We start from the raw sequence: 24,279 nt of genomic DNA on the forward strand, positions 1-24,279 counted from the left end.
CTGCAGGATGCTGGGCTGTTAGGACAGCCCTTGCCCAGCATCTCAGAGAGATTCTCCAGCCCACCCTGAGACCTTTGGTGTTCCAGCTCCAGCCTAGGCAAACCCACCTGGTTCAACAACAGCTCAGCTCTGGGGGACCTGTCAGTGTGGCAGTGATGGCATAGTCCCACCAAAACTGAGACAAAAATTACATCCCTCTTAATTACCTGATTTATTAGTGGAAAAGACAGCCTTGCAGCAATAGCTTGCAAATTAGAATTCCCAATTTCTGATTTCTAATGGTGTTCTAGATTACCCCATCAGGTAAAATGGTCAGGCCACCCATAAGGTACCATATCATTTCTGTCAGCACTTGGGCTGCTCATTATCCCTCAGTGAGGGGCAGAGCACCACAAAAATCCCTGATTTCCAGTGCAATCCCCTGCCAGCATAGCCCCAAGGATGATGTGCAATAAGCAGCACTCCTGAGCAATGGGCTCGTGCAGTGCTCATGTGGTGGGGTTGTTCTGACACTGCCCATGGCTGAGTCACCACTATTATGTCTTTACTGGGGTACCACAAGAGCCACAGGGAAGGCAAAGAAGGTGGCAGTCAAAAATATGCTCCTTTTCCTTTTGGCTGGAAAGCAAATAATTTTTTACTTCTCCTTTCAGTTTTCAAATTGCATTCATCTAGTCCTTGTGCTGTCTTATTAAATCATATATGAATAAATGTTGCCTAAGATTTAAACAGTTCTCTGAGAGACCCAACTTTGCCGTTAGCCATGGTACAATGTTTTGAGATAATTTAGTGGTGGGCACAAACAATGAAAATCATATGGAAACAGTCAAAAATTAAAATAATTTCTAGCCCAAAGCTGTATTTATAGAACAATGTTTAAGTCTCAAAAAGTGAGATCAGATTACTGGTTCAGTGCAGTAAAAGAAAGCAATAACAAAAGCCTTACTTATAAAAGTGTGATGAAAAAGATTAATACAAACCTGAAATCAGTAATCTGAAAGACTACTTTATCATACTGTGTCTGAAAAACATTGGGGAAATATTGACTCATTCAGTATTTGAAAACATCACGCTTTTCATTACACACATACCCAAAGAAAGGTCTTTTAGTTTCAGCTCAGCAGTGACAGCGTTATCACTGTAAATTACCTCAGCACTGTCTGAAAACCAAGAGAATGCAACAAGTTCTATTCTTCACTTATGCTTTGAAAAGGAAAGGAACAGATTTCCAAAGGCAGTGTAGGTCAACATGGCTTAAACACCCCAAATGCTTGAGTAAATGCTGAATTAAGTTCCTGATTCTGCCTGGCTGCTTCAAAAATCTGAAAATAAGTTTATTGTACAAAATACTGGGCACTGTCATTGCACTGTTTTAACTCCACAACCCAGTTGTTATTTATGAAGTAGAGGCTACATTACACTTAACACGTTAGCATTCAATTAGGATTCAGGTTCTGATTATACATATTAGCAATATCCTTATCAAAAACACACAGATGGGAGAAGATTTAGTAGCTATTCTTTTCATATAAATTCACAGAAAAATTCAGGCAAGTATTTCCTTACAAAAATTAATGGAGGTTTGCTAAACTGCTCAATGGTTGAAACTAATTTAGTATAATCACCAAGCAAATTAAATCCTAAGAAGATACATTTCCCATTTACTTCATCAATTTCTGTGCAAGGAGGAATAAATATTTCCCACATGGTCAAAATCTGAAAAGAGAATGAATTGAAAGCCAGATTTTCAGACTTAGCTGAACCTTGTGGTCTCCACTGGAGAGAGACATTTGCTTTCCAGCCAGCTTCCTTTCACGTTTCCTGCTGCTGCAGAGCAGAGCTGGAGGTGAGAGCTGGAGCAGGCACATCCTGGCACAGAACAGCCTGGGTGGAGAATGGATTCACAGCATCCTGGAGGAGAAGGGCTTGGGGGTGTTGGTTGTTGAGAAGATCAACATGACCCAGCCCTGTGCACCGGCAGCCCAGAAATCCAACTGGATCCAACTGGAAGGGATCAGGGAAGGTGCCCTGGGATCCTTCCAAAACCATGTGGGCAGCAGGGGAGGGAGGGGGTTCTGCCCCTCTGCTCTGCTGTGCTCTGGTGAGACCCAGCTGCAGTGATGTACCCAGCCCTGGGGCAGAAGGACATGGACCTGTTGGAGCGAGTCCAGGGGAGGACAAGAAGGTGATCAGAGGCTTGACCATTTCGCCTGTGAAGACATGCTGAGTGTTGGGATTGTTCAGCCTGGAGAAGGGAAAGTTCTGGTGAGACCTTAGAGCCACTTCCAGTGCCTAAAGAGGCTCGAAGAGACCTGGAGAAGGATTTTTGGGAAGGGCATGTACTGACAGGACAAGGGGGAATGGCTTCACACTAAAAGACAGCAGGTTTGGATCAGATATTAGGAAGGAATTGTTCCCTGTGAGGGTGGTGAAGCCCTGGCACAGGTTGCTCAGAGCAGCTGTGGCTGCCCCATCCCTGAAAGTGTCCAAGGCCAGGCTGTCCAAGGACAGGTGTCTCTGTCCGTGGCAGTGGGATATAACCAGATGATCCTTAGTGTCTCTTCCAACCCAAATCATTCTCTGAGTCCATGATGTTTTCCTGTGCTCAAACCCCTGAAAACTGACAGACCTGCAGTGCAAGGAATAAAGGGCAACTCTGATTGCCTTAATATTTCCTAAACTTCCCTTCCTGCCTTAGCCTTAAAAGATTTTGTTTCTCTTCTCACACTTTCTTTCAAATTTCTCCTGCACAAACACAGTTTGTACAGGAGAGGGTGAAGAAGCTTTCTATGACTAAAATCTCTGCATTTAAAGCAAGACTCTTATATCAATTACTATTCCTAGGAAACATATTTTGCTTCAATGTATATATACACACCAAAAGGTTATTTTAAGTGATGTGTTTCTGACAAAGAAAAGCATGAGTGTATATTGTGTGTGTGTAGCTGGTAGGAGACAGCAGGCAAGCAAGGGCTATGAAAAGTTCACAGACATCATTATGCACAGTATACTTCTTATTTCTCAACAGCATCAACAAAATTCTGGCACTGGGATTCTTCATGAATTGTACTTGACCCCCCAAGTGGACCGTTCACAGCATCCTGAGAAAGGCCTGAAGAGTGTGGCCCTGGTGAGCCCAGGATGAGCCAAGGAATGTAACAGATGTGCACAGCTCAGGTCAGTACTGCTCCATGAACAACTCTGGTTTCTCAGGAGCAAGAAATGTGACATCCAGCAAAAGAAAACTGCTGTTCCTGGAAGCAGACAATGCTCATTTGGCTCTCCCCAGTCACTTCAGTAAAGTAACGTGGTTCAGAATTTGTTTAATGGAGATTTCAGGAAGGATGTTGGCAATACAGGGGTATGGAGCTATCCCCTTTTCTGAGCCCCTTTTACCTCATTGCTGCCTCTTAAACTTAGCTAGTTGTGAACCTGCTGCTGGCCACAAACCATACTTCTACTGGGTTTAGGCTCTGCCTGCAGCAGACTAAACAATTGTTCTGCACCAGGCTTTAAACACTGCTCACAACTGCTGCACTCCATCAGTGCCACCAAGGCACGAGAGGAAGATCCCAGGCAGTGTCAAAAGTGTGGAGAGTCTCGGCCTCAGGAGTGGAAGTGCAGAGTTAGGGATGGCAAAAACTTAAGTGGGGTGGAAAGCTTTTAACTCACAGCAAAAATGACATTATTTTCCCTCTAGATCTCTTTCTCAGTCTCTTCATGGGTTGGCCACACAGGCCAGTGCAGAACTGGAGAGTGAACTACATGGCCCCAGTGGTGCTGCAGAGCTCCTGGATGATGCACAGCCTTCGGTCTGCTCTCCCCCTTCTTTATCCATCATGTGGGACTAACACGAATCTGCTCACCACCACCAGCCATTCACTGCTGATAAATGTCATTTAGGTAGCGTTCATTGCTTTGGTCCCCTGGCAGGACCCTCAGGACACCACTGTTATCTTTAAAACCCATTTAGATTGCAGCCAAAAAGCTTGGGCACAAGGAGCTTTCCCTGGAAGGGCATGGTTGGTGCAGGAAAACACATTGTTCCTATATTGCGGAAAATGGCTATGGCCATTTTTTCTTAGCAAAGGTGTGGTTTTTTTGTTTTGTTTTGTTTTGTTTTGTTGGGGTTTTTTTTGTTGTTCTTTTGGTTTGGTTTGGTTTGGTTTGGTTTGGTTTGGTTTGGTTTGGTTTGGTTTGGTTTGGTTTGGTTTGGTTTGGTTTGGTTTGGTTTGGTTTGGTTTGGTTTGGTTTGGTTTTTTTCACAGCCATTTTTATCCCAGGAATTAAAAAAAAAAAAAAAAAAAAGTGCACATTTCTTCTCCCTAGCAAAGTGTTTGCAGAGTGCTTCCCCAGCTTGTTCTGCACACTCAGCTTCTGTCTGCCTGTTTTGTTTTGGCTGCTCTAATTTACATAGTACTTCCTCTCCCTCTGTAGACATCAAGGTTACACTGGGGTCAAGCTGTATCTTTTGCAAATCAGGATGTAAACAAGTCTGGATAGCTCATGTGATACAGCTCTGCCCACCCCTTTCTGTTTGGGTTTGGGGTTTTTTTTAGATTTATATTAGCATCAGAAATTATCCAGGATCCTTTTGAAGATCCAATTTCATACTTTCCAGCATCCAGTAAATTGGCTACATAGCAGGGAAATGCCAAGTGCTCTAAAATAGCCAGAGCAAAGGATACTACTATAAGAAGCCCAGCACACCAAAAACTCACCCAAAGAGCAACATCCTGTCAACTAGAATTTGCTCCTGTAGTAAAAAGAGCTTGAATTTTATGTTACAACAGATACAGCTCCGTAAAGCACCTTTGCATACCAAAATAAAAAATAAAAAAAGCAAAACGGTTTGATTAGAGATGGAATAGGCTTAGAATAATTCAGGCTGGTGAATCCTTGCCAGCTCCACTCCTCCACACATTCCTGCCTGCATTCTGATCTCATTATGCGAGAGCGAGCTGCACTGGAACAGTTCTCACCCATCTGCATCCTCTTCTTCCTTCTCCAACTGAAGGAGGATGTATATTTATAACCCCTCCAAGACAGTGGGGATTCAGGGAGTGAAGGTGGGACATGGTGCTCTGAGCTGGGCAGGGCAGAGGCACAGGACAGTTGGTACAGATGATGCTCATGTGTATTTTCATGCCCATCCTGTTTTATAAAGCTGAGGCTTTGCTTCAGATGGTGACATGAGCTGCCCTAATGCCTCACTGTTCCCAAATTAAGGCCAAAGCTTGTGCTCAAACACCAATTTTTTCACCCACAAGTATTGAGAGTAGGGGGATGTATCAAGCAAGGTCCCCTAAGGATCTGTCCTGAATCCAGGTCAATTCAGGGTTCTCTTAAATGTCTCAGCTCATAGAAAGGACAGTGCCGAAGGTGCAGATGCTGGGGAAGTTTGTGACTGTTTTGAAAGACTATCCTAGAATTCAGAACAGTCTTGATATATTGAATAAAGACCCTTAGATCAAGTCAAGAGATTCAACTAAAGCAAGTGCGAAGCAGCAGGAAAAGAAGGAGAAGTCAAAAGAACAAATGCAAAATAAGAAATAAGTGGTTAAATAAGAGTACTGCAAAATGAGTGCTGGGAGTCATGGAGGACCCCAGGTGGAATATGACTCAACACTGACACACTGCAACAAAAAGAGCAAAGCTCATTCAGTGATGTATTAATACCACCAATCCATGTCAAACATCAAAAGCAATTATTCCCTCTCATTAAGCATTAGTGAAACTTCTCTTGTAGTAAGATTTGGAACATCATATTTTAACCAAAATGCAGAGGAATTTTAGAGGAAAATATCCTCCTATAGGGCAAAGCTGAATTCTTCACTATTTGCTCAGTCTGGAAAAGAGGAGACTCAAGAGAATATGATAGTATCTTCTAAAATAGTAAACAAGAATATGAGACCAATAACACAGGAATTCATTTAATTCAGAGGAAGCAATATAGAAGCTATATATTAGGAAAACTTTTCTAAGAATAGTTAAGAGCTGCAGAAGGGTATCTGCAGGGTATCTTTGTGTGTGCTTAATTATCCCTGCCTCTCAGCATGGCCAACGATCCCGGGCTGGCTGCACTGTGCCTGGCTGATTGTCCAATGTCAAACCCAGCTGCTCTGAGCTCGTTGTATTCTCTCTGCTCCCTGCAAGGTTTTTGCAGCCTACTCTGCATTCTGACGGCATCGAGCTCCCTGCAGGACTGCATCTCTCTGAGTCAGGGCTCCACTACAACAAGCGTGGCTGCTCCAGGTTTCTGCCTCAGCCGCTCGTGCCGGAACGGCCCCGGCTCAGCACAGGCTCCTGCCAAGGACACGGAGACACAAAGGGGAGCTGAGCAGCACATCAGCTCAGCCTGCAAGGAGAACGTGTGGGGGCTGCTTCCAAATCCCAGCAGGGCAGCTCACCCTGCTCCAGAAGAGCCAAGGTGTCACCAGGCAGGTGCTTACCAGCGTCTTCTCAGGTAAGTGTTTCTCCCAAATCCCCCTCAGCACTGAGGCTCACTGGAGCACTTGTCTGAGAGACATCCGAGGTTATCAATACCAAAAAGAAGGGGACAGCAATTCTTCAGCTGCTTATGACAGTGAAAACCTTTTTGCTTGTCTTTGGGCAGCATCCATCCTCTCTCTGTTCCTGCACTCAGGTTCTGCCAGTAACCTCTACCATTTTAGCTTGTCCAGCAACTCCCTGGGTCTGTTTTTCCCAAGTTCTCCCACAGGCAGAATGAGGCAGCCTTGCTGGAATATCCAACATATAGCAACCTTTTTGGAATAAAGCACCATGGGCAAGCTGAGGATCACACCCAAAATGAAAAGCTTCATAGCAGAGGTATCACCAGACCTTCTGACTGGGAGCCTGTCAGTCATTCCCTTACAGGTTACTGCCATGGGCAAGTTTTCAGGTCTCTTTGGGATGTGACAGGTCTTGAGAGAAGCCCAAAGGATATCAGTAGTTTTGCAGAGGAATAAAAAAATCAACCCCCCTTTGTCTCAGAGCTGGAATGTGACCCAATGTGTACATATGGGAAAAAATAATTGGAATAGACAAAGCCATGGGCAATTGGACAGATGATGTGCCTGAGAACTTTGAACATCTGTTGTGTGGTAAATATACAACCATCAGCTCTTTTTCATAATCTATGAACAAATTCAAATTAAATAACAGAATGGTAGCTTTTATTTGTATGAAACTGTCTACCACAGAAGTCCAGGAATTAACACACCACTGAAAAATGCCATCTTGACAGATCACCTCATTTGAAGACCACAGTTAACACTTCACAGAGTGCATTTCCCCCAAAACAGCCAGGGTAAAATGGGGTTCATGGGATCAACTCCCCTCTTTCACCTTTGTCACCTCTCCCACGTCTAACACACCAGTTCTCCACCCTGTGGGCCCCGTCTCTGATGGATCTGTTCCTTGCACTGATCAGACTCAACCTCAGATGTGCAGGTGTTGCCAGGTCACACTACTCACTGGAGCTTTGAACAAGTGAATGCAGGTTTTCTTTTTCCTCATGCCTCTACTTTGCCTGGTGCCTATAAACTCAACTGCTCAGCTGCTTTGTGTGTTGAAGATTGTTTTGTGGTTTCCTTGCACCCTCCACCAGCATCCTCTGTCATCCCCCTCCAGCACGTAGAGGACAGCCTTACTGAGAGGACAATCTTTTTATTATGTGTATTTATAATGCCTAGCACAGCCAAGTCTCCTTCAAAACCAAGGTTTGTGGGTCTTGCAGTAATAAAAATAAATAAAGGCATCAGCATTAATTCGTCTTCTCTTTCTGTACAGGAAATTGTGACAGGCAGGAAGAACCTGGGCTAGGCACGCATTTTGTGCTATCTCCTCGAACGGAACAGAGCAGTAGCAGATGTAACTGGGCATGTTCAAAGCTAGAAAAGACCCAGAAAAACAGTTTCACCAAAACTCCAAACACACCCTGCTACAAAGACAGCAAATTACCATCGCTGAACCAACACTTTTATATTGTTAAAACAAGGTAAGCACACTTCATTAAATCCAGCTTAGTGGCATGCTGTCAACCACAGAGCTATTTATTACCATTAAATTGCTGCTTTTCATGAGTAGATTCTTGGCCAATGGCTAAAGCAAAGCACGGCAGAGATGAGGAGCCTGCAGAGAGCTCAGCTGATAAGAGAATGGGTTAAAGAGAAACTCCTTTTATTTATGTGACAATCACCTTGTGAGAATATTTTCTGTCTGTGCTATTTTTGGTTCCCAGTGAGATCGTTCTTACAAGAATATGGAATTGGAATTTGAATACAGGCATAGTAAGAGCACTTTGCATGTGTGTCCACACACCCTCCTCCCCCCACACCTCCATCAGGGAGCTCCAATGCTGAGCAAGGTCAAATTATATCAATAAGGCACTGCAGGAAAATCTTTTACATTCCCAGATTGGTTGGAGAAATTAAACCTCATCTCCTGGGATTTTAAAATCAAGGAAAGTTGTTTATTTTAAGGATCACGTTAGCATTATATTTATGACTTACTAATCACCTTGGCTTGAAAATCTGTGTCAAATGAGGAATCTATTACATCTACAGGATTTGCACAGGATGGCCAGATTCTGCTGCCACATAGTCTGATGGAAAGACAGGTCTTCCTTTTCTGCACAGAGAATTTGAAATTATAGACATGTCCCTGCAATTATGGACTGAGTTACTTAACCTTTCTGACACTGAGGTTCTCCCACAGGTCTCTTTCAGGCAGGAGAAACTCTCAGTGCATGCTTGTTGTGGGAAGAGATTTACTGGAGTGACTAAAGGAATTAGTGACTTTTTGGGCAGCACACACTTTCCAGATATGGTTTTAGTTGTGCTTCCACATTTGGCTCCAGCTGCCATCGCACCCAGGAGAACTCCAGCACAGCAGAGGGGCAGCCCAGGATGGATAGTGCAGCACCCCCAAACCAGACCTTGGGGGACCCTTGTGGCACTGAGCTCTGAGCAAAGGGACCAGAGCCAAGGTGTGATAGAACAAGCAGGTTGAGACAGCGAAGCTCAGTTTTCTAACAGGACTGGTCACCAGTATGGTGCTGGTCACATAGAATCCATGTGCAGCAGCTGACCTGAGCAGGATGGGGGCATCTAATTAATTCACTACTTTAAAAAGGCACTTGACTGACTCAATTTTGTCTTCAAATGATGTAAGTTTTAAAAATTAACCTCCCAGGGGAACTAGAGGATACACTTGAATGTCTGTTCATGTAAACAGCTAAAAAGGTTTGTTTGTTCTATTCCTGCTGGAAGTGATACTACTGATGAAAAATGTAATGCACTTCTTTGTCTTCATGGTATTGACTGTACTTTCAGCAGAAGTAAACCCACCACAATCAAATAAAACCTTGAAATTTGAGAAAGAACTGGGCTGTGAGCTTTGATGCTTGAGAGGTCACTAAAGCATCGTGTTCCTCCAGTCCACATCCATCAAAGAGAAGGCAGAACATTGCTGGTACAGGATCATAAACTAAATACTGGTCATAAACCAAATACTAATGAACAAAGACTTTCTATTTACTGACTTTTCTAACGGAGTTTTAAAATGTGTCCTTAATTTGTCAATGAACCTTCATATAATAATATAAACATTAAATGCACTGTGTTGATTAAGCATAATTGTAAAATTATTGCTTTTGGTTTTCAAATCTCTTTCCAGATGTTAAGGAATTAATCCTGGTGCCATTCAGTGAGGGTTATGAATGCTGGCACAGCACAGTGAACAGAAACAGGAGGACTAAGCACCTTACTTAAGCTTTTTTCAGGCTGCATCTGCGCCCTGTAGAGCAAGAGAGTCCTGACAGACACCACTCAGACCAAAGCCCTGGTTGATTTAGCTGGTTTAGCCTGAAACTCTTTTCCATTTGTGGGTTTCCATAGATGTCAAGGTAAGGAAGGGAGAGATGCTCATGCCCAGGTGTTACCCCACCACAGAGAGCCTGGACATTGTCCTGGCTCCCCAAGTTCAGACATCACCAAATGAGGATGAAAGAAAGGTAGGACTACAATTCATGACTCTCAGTTCTCACCGTTATCTGTACTTTACAAGAATTCCTCAAATGGCATAAGTTTAAAAATTGATGCAAAATAATGAGAAGTATTAAATATCACAGATGAAAGAAATGGCAGGTATAGGGAACCAATCTATTTTGCTGTAATTTTTTCTGATGTCTAAAACTCACCTGATCCACCTATAATTTCATCATCACTTTTCTTCCAGTGTCTTACCCCTGACTTTACCTAATTCCTAGCAGATATTAATGGGAAAGCTGTTGTTGCCTAATTTAAATCAAAGGACACAGGCATTATGCCAAACAATTATCAAACAACACACGCAGACAGTTCAACAAAAAGTACCTGAGTGTTTGAGGGCTACAATAATAGCAGTTCTTACCACCTAAGAGCTCTCAATTGCATTTCATGGCTCAGAGGTGTAGGAACTTTTGGATCATGAGGTGTTGTCAAGGCAGGGAGTTTCAGCATTACAAGAGAACTCATGTAAACCCAAACCCTCAAACCTCAGCCTCTCAAAACCCGGGAGCAGCCAGTAAAAACAGCCCTGAAGCTTCCTGCCCCAGTGGCCTACATGGCTTATCAGCTGGAAAATTTGGGTGGCCAAGAAACATTTAGCAATAGGGAATGTCAGCAGAGAAATCTTAGTGCGGAGGATAGGAGAGCCTCTACCCCAGAAACACAAATTGAGCAGAATGACAGATGTCAAACTTTCACCCACTTGGGTGTTCCTGGGAGAAGTGGAACCCGCTGCATTAAGTGAATTTTAAAATCCTCAAATCTCTGTGGGGAAGAAGTTCAGTGTAATAACTGCACTTGGTGCTCTGGGCTGACTCTACCCAAGGACTCTTAGTCCATCCTATGGTGTCTGTTTTACTCCACTCTCAAAGCAGATCACAAGAGCTCATAAAAGGCAGGATGCTGTGGGACAAGAGTGCCACAGAGCGAGGCAGGTTAGTGAACTTCATGTTCGTGTGCCACTGTACTGTGCTGTAATTCCCCCAAAGGATTCCAGGAAAAAGTACAAGTCCCAGTAACACTTCACGCAGCAGTAAGTAGTTTCTACTAGACCTCATTTAGGTATTTTTAAAGGCTCTGATTTGCCTCATTATTTTACTTGTTCTATTAAACTGAGGTCAACTTAATTTCTTTGGGACCTAAATAAATAAATGGATGCCAAGACATCTTTCCAGTATCTTTTCACAGATAACCTTCTTAAAGGAAATGCAAAAAGAGAAAAAAAAAAAAAAAAAAAAGTGATTGCAAAAAGAAATCTTCAGAATGGTGTAAAGCAATTGCCATGGTTTTGAACAAAAGTTTTATCATCTTTCTCCTCAGAATTAACAAGGTTCTTGCTTTAAATTACAACTAGTCATAAAAAAGACATTTTTGAGCAAAGTCACATTACTGGAGGTTTCTGCAAGAACCTGCTAAGAATAAAACTGTATTCATTTCCATTAAAGGACATGAGGCTCTCGAGGGCAAAGGAATAATAATATTTGCTTTGTATAGCACAGATCAGCTTTTGTGAAAACATTGGTTGAAATGATAAACCGGATGCAGATCAACACAACATGTTTTTTTACTCCCATTTCTCAAGAGGTAGCAGCACCTCCTCCCACTGTAGGCAGCAGGAGTCGTAGATGTGAAGTGCATCAAAAATTATGTCCTCTCAAAAATTAATGATAGCTAGTAAAAAACAAAACCCAAAGATCATTAATCGAATCTCCGTATCCAATAATTTCCAAACAGTATAAGGTTAACCCTTGCACAGATATGTAGATACAAACAAAAAAATGTTTCCTTTCCCTGGTCTGCAGGCTGAGTAAAAAACTTCTCCCCTCTGTATGAGATTAGGGGAGTTCTAGGGTTACCCTAATTTACACCCTCTGCAAATAATCTCTAGGGGCTAAAAGTGAGTCAAAGGGATGAAAAATGGGCATCCCTGCTTTTCTCATAGGCACAGCCTTTTTCCTTTATTTTCTGATTTTCCTTGCACGAGAGAAAATGCTGATAAGAGTAGCAAAATTAGTTCTGTGACCACATCTCCCATGCAGATAAGGACACCCTCCCTGGACCAACGCCACCTGCTTTAGACATTAATGTACCTCAGAGATTAGAGACAGAGTGGCCTCGTTAGGTGAGCAAAATCTACTTCAGATCACACACGAAAGGGGAGGCACAGAAGTCAGTTTTGAAAATCAGCTCTCTTTATCCCAGTCCTGCCGTGCCTGCACATCCAAAAGCCATATCAAACCCAGAAGGCCTTTTGTCTTCTCTAGAGCCAATCTCTGAGGCCACGGATTCTGCTGGTTTTGCTTTAGCTTGGATATGTAGTGTCAACACAGCAGCAGCTCGGGCTGCACGCAGATTGGTGGAGAAAGTAGGTCAACATGAGACAAGCTGTTCTCAGAGTAGCATTTCTCTCTCCTCTCCCTTCCCTCTTTGTAAATGAAGAGTGCTAAACTAGTTGCTTTGAAAAGCACATAGGCGTTCACCCTGTCAAACGGGAGTAGAGGCATTTTGCTGAATGTGTCACCGTTCTAGACGATTATTTATTATGCAATTTAGAACAATGTGCCATGTTTGCAATAGGCTTCATAGGAGATGCCACTTGTTAGTACCAAAATTCAAATTAATGACTAAAAAGCCAGTTTGGATATCAGAAAAAAAGGGGAGTATGTAAGCAAGACTAAAATAGTTATCAATATTAAATGAATATTCACGAAAAATGCAAATTTTACACCATTCATGTTTTTGTGTTGCAGAAAATGAGTTTCACAGTTGTATGTCAAAGGAACAGTCAGGACTTGTGTTTTAACTCAGAAGACACTGTTTCAGTGAAAATGTTTCAGATGTTCATCAAAACAAAAACCCTGTAACAATCCCCTGGAATGTCTGTGGCCCTGTCCCAGCTGCAGCACTGCTCACGACATGGAGCTGCAATGTGCAGAGACACATCCCCATTTCTCAGATCTGATTTACCCTTTACAAATACCTACACAATCATGATCTGGTGATAAATACAAAGCAGGAAGGAGGAGTGTCCATGGATGAATTAATCACTAAACAGTCAAAATAAGCAAACTACTCCAATGTATAATTTATCTCCTGTTCACACTCTGAAATATAGTGGGAACATTTAGAGAATAGATTGGTGACTCCTTAAATAGGTAGTTAAGCTATCTCCTTGTATTTGTCCTAAGACTCCCATTCTTAGAAAACAGACCAAATCACAGTGGATTTATGCATGTCAATACCAGGCATTACCTTGAAAGGGCACTCTCAAATCATATCTATGATAAAGTGCTGAGGGCAAGACTTGTACTACCAAAAATCTGTCTTACTTTCCCAGTGCTCAGGGGAAAAGCTGCCATACTTTGTTCCACCTTTGGACACAAGCTCCATGTCAGGCAAAGCTTCAGTAGTGCAAAGCCTTGTACTTATTTGTTCTAAACCATCTCAGCTATTGGACCCCTCATTCCTGTTAGGGCCAATGACAAATCCTCCACTGTCAGTCAGGTCAGTGGAGCCAGACATGGATGCAGAAGATTTGGGAACAGCAGAGGAAGTACTTTTTCATTTAAGACTTCTGCTGAAAAGACCTGTAGGGAAAAGTGCAAGTAAATATAATTTTATCTTCAGGGTAGCAATTTATTTATTTGCAGTACCATTGTGCTTGTAGGGTTCAATCATAGACTAGGACCCAGTAATGCCAGGTCTTGTACAAATAGATCAAAAAGTGAAGGCCAGCCCTAAAGAACAGCCATTTCTCTTATATATTTAGTTTACACACACAAGCAGAAAGAAACTCAAAATAATTTATCATCGTGCTATCTGTATAGACAACAGTTCAAGCCATCAAGGAGAGAGTTGACTAATGCAGCAGTAATATTTCCAAATAAATTTAAGAGTAGCAATTGAAAAGAGGGGTTTTTAGAACAATGGAGAATATGCTTTAGCCAGATGTAGTTTCTAAGTGTCTCGTTTAATTGCTGTTACATTACTGAAATTACTGCCTTGAAGTTCCAGCCAAGATCAAGCCCAACTTCTGATAAATAGGCACAGTGCCTTTCCTATATCCCCAAGTAGGACACAGGCTCCACCCTGGCACTGAGGGGCTGGAGCAGGTCCAGAGAAGGCCAACAGAGCTGGGGAAGGGTCTGGAACACCAGCAGTGGCTGGGGTAGCTGGGAAAGGAGCTCAGACTGGAGAAAAGGAGGCTCAGGGGAATCTTCTTGCTCCCCACAACTCCCTGACAGGAGGATGGAGCCAGGTGGGGGTCAGGCTCTACTCCCAGGGAACAGGTGACAGGAGGAGAGGAAATGGCCTCAAATTGTAACAGGGGAGGCTTAGATTGGATATTGGAGAAAATTTCTTCCCCAAAAGAGTTGTGAAGCACAGGACCAGGCTGCCCAGGGAAGTGGTTGAGTCACCATCCCTGGAGGTATTTAAGAAGCATGTAGATGTGCCACTGGGGGACATGGTTTAGTGGCGGGCTTGGCAGTGCTGGTTACAGGTGGGACTTGATGACCTTAAAGGTCATTTTCAAACTAAACAATTCTATGAGTCTATCAAATGGTTACATGGCAGGTACAAAATTATTCCCCCACTTCAGCAGTGACTCTTTCCTGAGTAATTCCCCATATGATGACATTTAGGCAGTATGGAGGGTCATATATATATATATATACACACACCTAGATATATATATATATCTATAGGTCCCTGGAGCTCAGAAATGTTGGAAATTTGAGTACCAGTGATATTCTTTGTTTTACTGCAGTCAGTGTCAATTGAACTTTACAGTCAACTTACACATATTTTTTCTCTGCTCTGTCTCTGCCTTATTTTTGGCAATTGTGTTTGTGTCTTCTATGATTTGTTTAATATCAGAGGAGGGGAAAGAGAGGAAGAGACATACTCGATCTGATGTAGGAACACATTCTCCTTTGTATCAAAGAGCCATCTGCTAATTTACAAAATACAAACAAAGTTACTGGATGTGCAAGAACCCCTGTAGGGAAGCCAGGCACAAACAGTGCCTGTACCACGTCAAGGAGGGCTGTGTTTATTCTGGAACACACAGCACTCTGAGTTTCTTTTATCTTGGGGTATTTTCCCTGCTTCTCCTCATTTTATTGATCTAAGTTTGGCATACAGAATAAACTCTAGCAAAATAATAAATACAGAATATTTATAGGATGCTTTTCCTATTGCAAAAAAAAGAATTTTCTAGACAGAAACAAAAATCATATGGAGCAGCAAGTATTCCACAGGCTGGTGCAGGAAAAGCTGAGAGCCCTGTCTCCTCCAACCTGAGTGTTTTGAAGCCCTGATCTCTGTGGACTCTCTGTTTTCTGAGCAGTTGCATGGCACAAGAGCCAAGTTTGTCCCACAGCTCTTTTCATCCTCTCTCCCCACCTCCTCTGTGCACCATGCAGGGCAAGGCACAATGCAACATTCAGGAAACATCTCAAGCTTGTCTTTTTTCAGTCATTCTGCAAGTAAGACACAGAGGGTAAAAAAAAAGAAAAAAAGAAGAGCCAGAGATGCCTCCCATGCTCCTAATCTGCAGCGAGCAGAGAGAGGTGCAGCCGTTCCTGTGGTCAGCCAGCTCACTGTGGTCTCACCACAGACTGGGAGAACAAATGTCACCCTCCAGAAGAGGGACAAAAGAGATCATCCAAAGGGAATTTATATAAAGTGATTAAGTTAGCAGTAGTGTAGGTTTAGTGTTCATACCTTCTTCTTAATTCCAGCTGGTACCGAGGTTTTAAAACAGCCAGAAATATTTCGGTACCTGCAGACTGACCTGCAAACCAGTTTCCTAAAAACTGGAAGTCTGTGTGGGAAAGATAAGGCTGTGGACAAAACACAAGCAACACAATACTCAGCAAGCAGGCTACTGAATGACCCATTTCTTATAAGCTGGACTAAAACCCACTTTAAAATGGAAGTTTTTAGAGTCTATGTTTTCATACAAATTTAGCATTTGAGTATCTTTCCATGCTGACAGGCCTGAAAGGCAGAGCAAAGACAGCAGGAAGAATAAACTAAACACATCTTTCTCCTCCTCCTGCCTCAGCTCAGGTGAGAAGAGAAAAAAGAAACTCAAAGAAGTTAGAATGCCCAAGGGAGTCTGTGTAGTCAGAGGAGTGTGGCACACAGGGCCAGCCTGCCCTGCTGTGGAGCACTGTGCAGCACAGCACAGCTGTCAGACACTCCCCACATCAAAGCAGCTGCCCCATTCCTGAGCCCAAACTCACCACCCGAGGGACAGGAGGGGTTCTGAGCCTGACAGATCTGGGAGTAGGATTCAAGGTGCCAGCTGCCTGTCTGTGTGATGCTGTGGAGGTGTGCTGTACCTCCATGCCCACGCAGAACTCAGGCTCTCCGTGCAGTTGTTGGTAAGGGTCACTTACACATGGACATGTCCCCATCAGGAGGCAGCCTGAATCACCAGGCTCACTGTCCAGAGCCTACATGGACAATCCTTGTCCGTAACAACCTACTGGCATCAATGAGATGGTGACACAAAGTCCTGGAAATCAGAGAATCAACTCCAATATTATCAATCCTGTGGTTTTGAAATATAAATTTTAACTTAAACTTGCAGCTAAAGTCTGGTGTATTGCTGATATGCAACGGCAAAAGAAAAACCAGGAAGCCAATCCACTGTGCTGTAAAATAACAAATGAACAGGAGACTGCCCAATGTCTCAGAAAGGCAGGGTTAAAATTAAGAAACCTTTTAACTATTGCACTAGTCCCCAGTACCAGTAGTGAGTCCATCCATGTATATATGTGTATACTTATGTACACATCTTTGAACAACAGTTCAAAGAATGCAAGCTAGTGTAGCTCCCAAGAAAGGTTAAAAAGGTAATTTTAGATAAAGCTCTGCCACCAACTTTATTTTCTGTTTCTCCAAGGGAACACCCCATTTTCAAGAAATGCTCCAGCACTCCAGAACCTGGCAGTAATTCCACTATTTCCAGTACAGTTACCACAAACTTATGTAAAGCTCCTCTGACATAGAATCCTTGCAGGTGCCATTATTGAAAGTGTGACTTTGAATTGGAGAACACTGGAGAACACTTCTACAGACTTGAATGAGAAAGTATTAATGATTAATTAATTTTAAGCAACATCACTTCTTGACTTTTTTTCATCATTCCTGCAAATAGATTGTGTCATTCATCACTCAGAAGCATTCAATATTTTCTATTTTACATTACAATGCAGAACCTACTCACTCAGATATCCAGACTATCATGTAACATCTTTCTCCTTGTGAAGGGACTACACAGAATGTTTGAGGCTGGAGCTGCTTTAAATAGTTTCCATTGCTCTGTGTATACAGCTTTTGGCTTTTCTTTCTCCAGCACTTTTCCATTGCAGCCTTCAAACATCACACGGTGCCTTATGCACCTATCAGCTCTCCTATAATGTGGGGTAAATTTTAGTTTCACTCATGTTGGCATAATCCCACTAAAGCCAGAAGGATTGCCTGGGTTTATCTGAGATCAGAAGACAGTCTCAAGTTGGGCTGAGCTACATAAGTGTTTGGAAGGAGAAATTATGTTCTGCAGGGAAAGACAAGGGTTTCAGAATTTAGACTGACATGGGAGTTAATATTCCCTGCACAAGGACACGCTAACTACTGTTGCTACTTGGCCTTGGGAGATATTTTTGCTGAGAATGTAATTTTGTCTTTTTTTTTCTTTTTCTTTTTTTTCTTTCTTTTTTCTTTTTTTTTTTTTTTTTTTTTTTTTTTTTTTTTGCACTGGGGAATGCCAAATTGCTGATCATTTAGAGTTTTCAATAAATAAAGTCAACAGTTCATCTGATATCATTAACAGTAAAGAGAGTGTTCTTTATGGATAGTAGGGATGTATTACAGCAGGATCCAGATGCTACCAGTGATGATAGATTAAATTGATTAGAAGAGAGGAAAGAAATAAAATTCAACTCAAGCTTTAAATGCAGCAGCAACGAACTAAAATTCTTACTCTCTTCTTGTCCCAAACGACTTGGCATTGCTTGGGCTCTCAAAAAACAGTCATATTTCACACCAGTAACGGTGCATTCCTTTTTAAGTTTGTGTTTTAAATTCAGTTTTGTAAAGCATTGTGGGATTTTCCAGACTGAAAGGCATCATATATAAATTTAAAATATTATTATTATTTCAGCATTATTTATGGCTACCATCTGTTCCTAACTCTGTTACTGTCTCTTCTTTTTAATGTTCTTATTGCCTTGCTTATTACTTGCTAAATTGGTCAGAATTCAGCTCAAGCTATCTTTGAGTTATATGTTCACCTCAATGAGTGCCTGCCAAGAATGATGTTTATGGCATATCTTGCATTGATTTTAGAATTTCTGAAAGTAATAAAGCAGCGAATGAGGTTCCTTTCTTATCACAAATTAAAATCTGTCATATTAATAGAGTAATATAATCCTGTCATCGCTCCCATTTGTTTCTTTCATCAGACTGAGAGGAAGGAGAGGTTAACTTCACATTCATTTAGGCTGTTTGTTTAGAAGACCTAGAGGAAGCTGCTGGTTTATTTTTAAAATCTTCAAGAAGAATCATTCCAAACCTGATTCTCCTACTCTTTGTGTAAAACAAGCTCACTCGAGAAGCCACACTGCTGGCACCCATGAGGCTCCTCGGGGCTGGGCGCTGCTCTTTGCAGCACAAGGACACGAGGAGCTCTTCATCACCCACAGGGACAAGGCAAAGATGGGCAAGGGAAGAGCCTGTGCCCACTGCCTTCTGTGGCAGGGTGGGATACACTCTACATCTTCCTGGATACAGCATCTGGAGTGTGGTCAGATCGTGCACATTCCACCTCTGCTCTCCCACAACACCCTCCACAGCTGAGCTTAGTGGGGTTGGAATTACAGCTGAGCACTGGTTAATGTCTGCAAAGCACAGAGTATTTCCCTCATTCCTGGGAGGGCAACACTGGCACAACACCACAGTTCTGCCTACAGCTACTATTTACTCCATATTTACTCTTTTAGAAGCTGTCCAAAGCATAAACCTTCACATGAGCTGCTGTCATGTCAGCTTCATGCAAACAATAATGAACAATTCAGGGGAAAAGTCTTGGAATAGAATTTGTGAGGTTTTATGAGAAACTCTGTAGCAGAATCACTGAATAAACTATTACCTTCACCAGCAGCCATTGCCACACTATAGCTGCCTGCAATTTTTATTTTCTTGGGTTTAACTTCATAACTCTACTTTTCTTTTTCTTCTTGCTTCCTCTTGGCTGACATATTATATAGCTGCTGAAATGATCCTCTAGCCAGGAATGCTGGATGAGCAGCTGCCTGTGGATTGGTGCCAGCACTGCACTGGAAACTGGAAAGGAGCATAGGCTGGCTTTGCCCCTGTGTCTCCTTCCAGACAGATAAAAACCCTGAGTTCCTCACTGGAGATGCTGATCTGGGATCCCAAGCTTTGCTCCCATCACCCTGAGGGACACCCCAGCATTTTCTGGGGCTGAGGATGCCAAACTGAACTTCCTGTTTCTCTGGCTGGGTATGGAGAACGCCAGGCTGAGATCTGCGAGGCATCAATTATAATCCTGACTGCATTTCTCAAAATAAATGTTTTGTGCATTTTTGTAGCAGATCATCCAATAATAGCACACAGCTCCAGCAACTAATGGAACACAAGTCTGCTTCCAATGTGTCAGATAATAATTGTGCTGTAACATCGCAGTGCATACATGAATAAATACAATTCCAAATTCAATGAGATATTTTCCTTCTGCTGCTCCTCCTGCCACAAATGAATACACCAGCAATTAATTACTGTGCTCAGCAACTCCCTGCAGCAATTGTGTAATAGAATCATTTTCAGTCCCTTGTCTCGTAACCTTTGAGATAAGTTTCATGGGTCTGGAATGGCAAGCATAAAAATATATGGGTTTGTTCATTTAGTGTTTGTAAATGTTACAGCTCTCAGATACCAGCCATAACTTTCTCAAAGTCCTACTCCACTGGTTATAAATCCTGGAGTACATTTGAATATTAGGATCATCTGAGCTCACAACTGAAAATAAGGAATCTTCCTCAATCAGAATCATTTGCATGTTACTTTTTATGGTAAAACTTATATATATTTATATTACTAATATTTGAAAAATTGATATTGGTTCCTACTAGCTGTCAACCATTTAAGTGGTTAAGACTACACTAGTGTATTCCAACCTCATAAAGTCACTGGAAGTGCTGCCACTGATTTCAGTGCAGCCAGGAACGTCACTATTGTCTATCACTTGAAAAAATAAAGAATTTAAACTAATATCCTGTCATCACACCTCTGCTCTTTTAAGCAATTATTTTTAGGATGCGCAACTGAAAGTTGCTGAGTTCTTCAGACACTGTGAAAGGACTTGCACACCGAGAAAACCACAAAGCTATTTCCTGACCCTATTTTGCGAGCGTTTAAAGTCCAGTGAGGTCACGTGCCTGGAGCTGACAACACAGCACAGGATGAACACTGAGCAGACACTCTCTGGGTGATGAAATGCAATGTAATCTTGCAAGTGTCTTGATGACAGTATTATCTATGTTGCACAGATGGCTCAGAAAAAGCCAACTTTCTCTGGTTCTCCTGGGCAAAAGGGAGTCCAAGAGGGGAAACATAAGAATTGGGAAAAATAGGTAGGGGGAGCAATTTTTGGAGAAATCCAAGCTTTCTGAATCTGAAATTAGACCACAGATCCTTGGGGAAATGACTTTCCAGGCTGAATGAGCAGCAAGAGCAGAACTGATAAAGCTGAAAAATAAACCTCCTGAATCTTGCAGACCAGCTCTCAGCCAGGAATAGTACCACATATGCAACATACCAAGGAAAATTAATAAAAAAAAAAAAGGAAACCTGAGCTTTCCGACTGGAAACACAACATGGCCCTGTGCTTAGAGAGATGGACTGGGACTCAATTCTTTTTCTGCTACTATTGGGCTGTACAACCAGAGCTGTCTTCAATGTCATCCTTCAAGAAAGCAATCTCTCTCTGGGATGTGTAGTGGCCAGAAAATGAAGGCTTTGCAAACAAACTATTAAAAAATAATTAATTCCAAAAGTTCCAAGGTGCCCCTTAGGCCAAGACATCAAGAATAACATTACCAGGAGTTATAACTAGTCATAAAACATTTTTAAGACTCAAATGCTAATAAAAAATAGAGTAAAATTATGAAATTATAGTAATTTATGAAAATAAAATTAGCAAATATGTTTCCTAAGTTCTGTCTAGCTTTCCTCCTCACATCTCTGCTCAATGAATATTCATGCAGCACTGATTAATTTATTAAAGCTGAGCTCAAGACTGTACAGGACACACACTGAAGTCTGGTGCTCCTTTTTTAAGGAAGTCTTTTTTTGGGTTATTTCAAACTGTTAGGTATCCCAAAAAATGAGAGAAAAAATGAACTGGGGTTAGATCCAACCATATCCTTAAACTGCATGCCCAGTGACTGGAGATACTTCTGGACCTGGGATTTGCTTCTGCAAGCTGAGGGATGGACAGAGTCCCTCCACCCCACTGGGCAGATTTCCTGATCCACCGTGCAATGCCATCTCTAGCTGGCATCTCACAATTCCACTGTGGGATTTCTCCCACGGTCTTCATCTCTGTAGGTGCCTGCAGTGGCTGATATCTACCTTTGAGGCAATGGGATTATCAGTCTTGACTCCACATTTTCTAGGGCTTAGGCGTACTGGGCAAATTCTGCTGACAAGAGCCATCCCACACACACCAGTGACTTGGCAGAGCAGGGCTGACCAGCAGCACATGCTACTGAGTGTGCTGGAGTCTGCAGAACACCCACCATGGAAGGTGCAGGCCTTTATCTCTGCAGTTATTCACTGATCTTCATTTATATCCTTCCCAGAGAGGCCTTATCACCTACTCTCAATGCACAGGGCTCCCCAGTGCAGCCAGTCCCCAGAGCAGCTCAGATAAAGTCCTGGTTATTGTTTATCTTCAGCTCTTCTGCAAACCACCAGACTGCAGCAGACTGGGCTATGCTGCCAATCCAAAATACAGAGAGGTTCAAAACTTGTTTCCAGCTGTCATCTGTCTAATCAAATAATCTCTCCACTTAAAAAAAACTGGTATATAACTGCTGCTCTCCTCTTTGTACCTATATCCTCAACCTCACATTTTTATTGTAGAGATTCAGTCAATGGAGTCAGGCAGATTAAAAAAAAATAAAAGGAAGAAAAAAGAAAGAAGTTTTTTGCACATCACATCAAAAAGCAATCGTTCAGCAACACATGGTTTGTGAAAGATTTCCTTCAATATTAGTGCATTGCTAACCACTTTTCCATGCTGCCTGAGCCCCTGGAAACAAATGAAACCTGAGAAAACACTTGGGATATGACCTCATTTTCTATTATATTTTCTTAATAGGATGACAGGTGAGTCAGAGTTGAGACTTCATGTGTGCAGGAAGTCTATGGATCCAACTTTACTCATCTACAAATAACAATAAGACAGAGTACCAGGCAGGAAATAACTGTAGGGTTGATTATCAAGAGATCCCATATTTCTGTACACCTCCATGCAACCTTAATTCCTTCATTTCAGTCTCTTTGTCCATATAGATGGTAAGAGATCACAGAAATATTGTAGGGATTAATTATTTAAAGTCCCTACTTTTGCCTTCGAAAATGTAAAGCTCTCCATGCCCACCAGTTTAGGAGGGTGCCCAAAAGGATTTACAAAAGTACTTAAGCAGGTTAAATGCCTACATCCCACTGACTCTCAAAGACTTTCCATAAACCTTACACTATAAATGGAGTGGCAATAAAGGAGAATGCTGTCTCCTCATCTCTGTACTAGCCAGGAGCTGGAACAGTTATGTTCTAATGACTACAGCTTAGTCACAGGCAGCCTCTTTGCCCCTGGCTGACACACTGATCAGAACTTAGGTACCTGTCTGGTTCAATGTCTTCCAGACCCCAAACCAATTCCTAAAATCAACAGGAAGTTCAAACCCTTCATGTACTGCTGTGCAGGCAGTGTTTGTTACCTGAGTGAGAGCAGCTCCTGAACACAGTGCTGGACACCCACAAAATGGACATATACAGTGACAATAATGTGGTGCAGAGGGACGACACACCACCTGCTCTGCTGGAGCTGCCACTCATTTGAATCTTCTTGGATTACTCTGTTCCTCTGAAATAACTGCCATGTACAGATGCCAACGTGCAGGACTCCTCCCAGAGCAGAGCCAGCAATTAATTAACTGACCACAGAGGTTTCCTGGCTGCATGAAGCTGCTGTTGCAACGGGTTGCATTTCTTCTATTAGATTCTAATTAAAACATTGTTTCTGAGCTGCTTTCACCATCAGCTCAGAGACCTTGTAAGGAGGGTTCAGAGACAACAAAACCAGGCAAGTTGTTCCAGTCAGTACTGCTGATCAGCCCAGTGACCCAGCCTAAAATGACCAAAGGTGTTTGTGAAGACTGAACAGACCCAGCTACAACCAAATGCTTTAAGTACAAATACAGGTGAAGGTCAGCTGCCCATAGTTATCCACTCTTTCTTGGGTAGGTTTTGCAGTTCTGCATTGAAGTGTCCATAATGTGGCCATTTTGGGCCACCTGCACCCAAGTGACCTGGTGCCACGTGTCTAACATAAGCCTTACCCCGGATGGAACAGAAGATGGACCCTACCAGCAGTTAGGAGTTAGAAACCTGGTTTTGTCATCAGAGATGCAAAGTGAAGGATAAAAAGAAGAGGCTTAAATTACTTTGAAATGAACTAGAGAAATTGGCTAGTGCAGAATGCAGCAACTGCTTTGCTCTCTGGTAGGCTCTGCATCTTATGAGGAGAAGAAAATGGTAGAGCTCAGGGTTTTTTCCCTTGAAAATTGCATGCATCCAGGTGGAACTTGAATTTTACAAGTCTTCAAGCCCAAACTGTCGTAGGAGCTGTCTGTTTAAAAGAACACATTTCGGTCAGCACTGCAATCAAGGGAGCCACATATGCTGGATCCTATTCAACTTAATAGATAGAAATTTGGCAGTCGAGTGTTCTCCATATGGGGATTTCAGCTGTAGAAAAGCTTGTGCCTTTGCTATAAAATATACTGGGGAGTGTTCCTTTCCAGAGGAAGCTGCCTCTTCATCTAGATGGTTGAGGAGAACTGGATTCAAAAGCTGGCTGGCTCTGCACATGAAATTAAGAACAAGTTTAAAAAAAAGAAAAAAC

The 24,279-nt window shown here is 42.4% G+C and overlaps 1 long non-coding RNA gene across 3 annotated transcripts; it reads left to right on the forward strand.

Moving 5' to 3' along the window:
- Positions 1-4,127: 4,127 nt before the first annotated feature.
- On the forward strand, positions 4,128-19,805 carry LOC115496832 (uncharacterized). 3 transcript variants are annotated; one of them, XR_012057745.1, is made up of 3 exons: positions 4,128-6,466; positions 7,795-8,002; positions 8,571-12,881. It is a non-coding gene; the product is annotated as an uncharacterized lncRNA (long non-coding RNA). The 3 variants fall into 3 exon arrangements; XR_003962361.4 differs by lacking the exon at positions 8,571-12,881 and adding an exon at positions 19,334-19,805 and having other exon boundaries at positions 4,131-6,466; XR_003962362.4 differs by having other exon boundaries at positions 4,131-6,466; positions 8,722-12,881.
- The last annotated feature ends 4,474 nt before the right edge of the window (positions 19,806-24,279 follow it).

Source organism: Taeniopygia guttata, chromosome 11, assembly GCF_048771995.1.
Source record: "Taeniopygia guttata chromosome 11, bTaeGut7.mat, whole genome shotgun sequence".
Taxonomy (NCBI): domain Eukaryota; kingdom Metazoa; phylum Chordata; class Aves; order Passeriformes; family Estrildidae; genus Taeniopygia; species Taeniopygia guttata.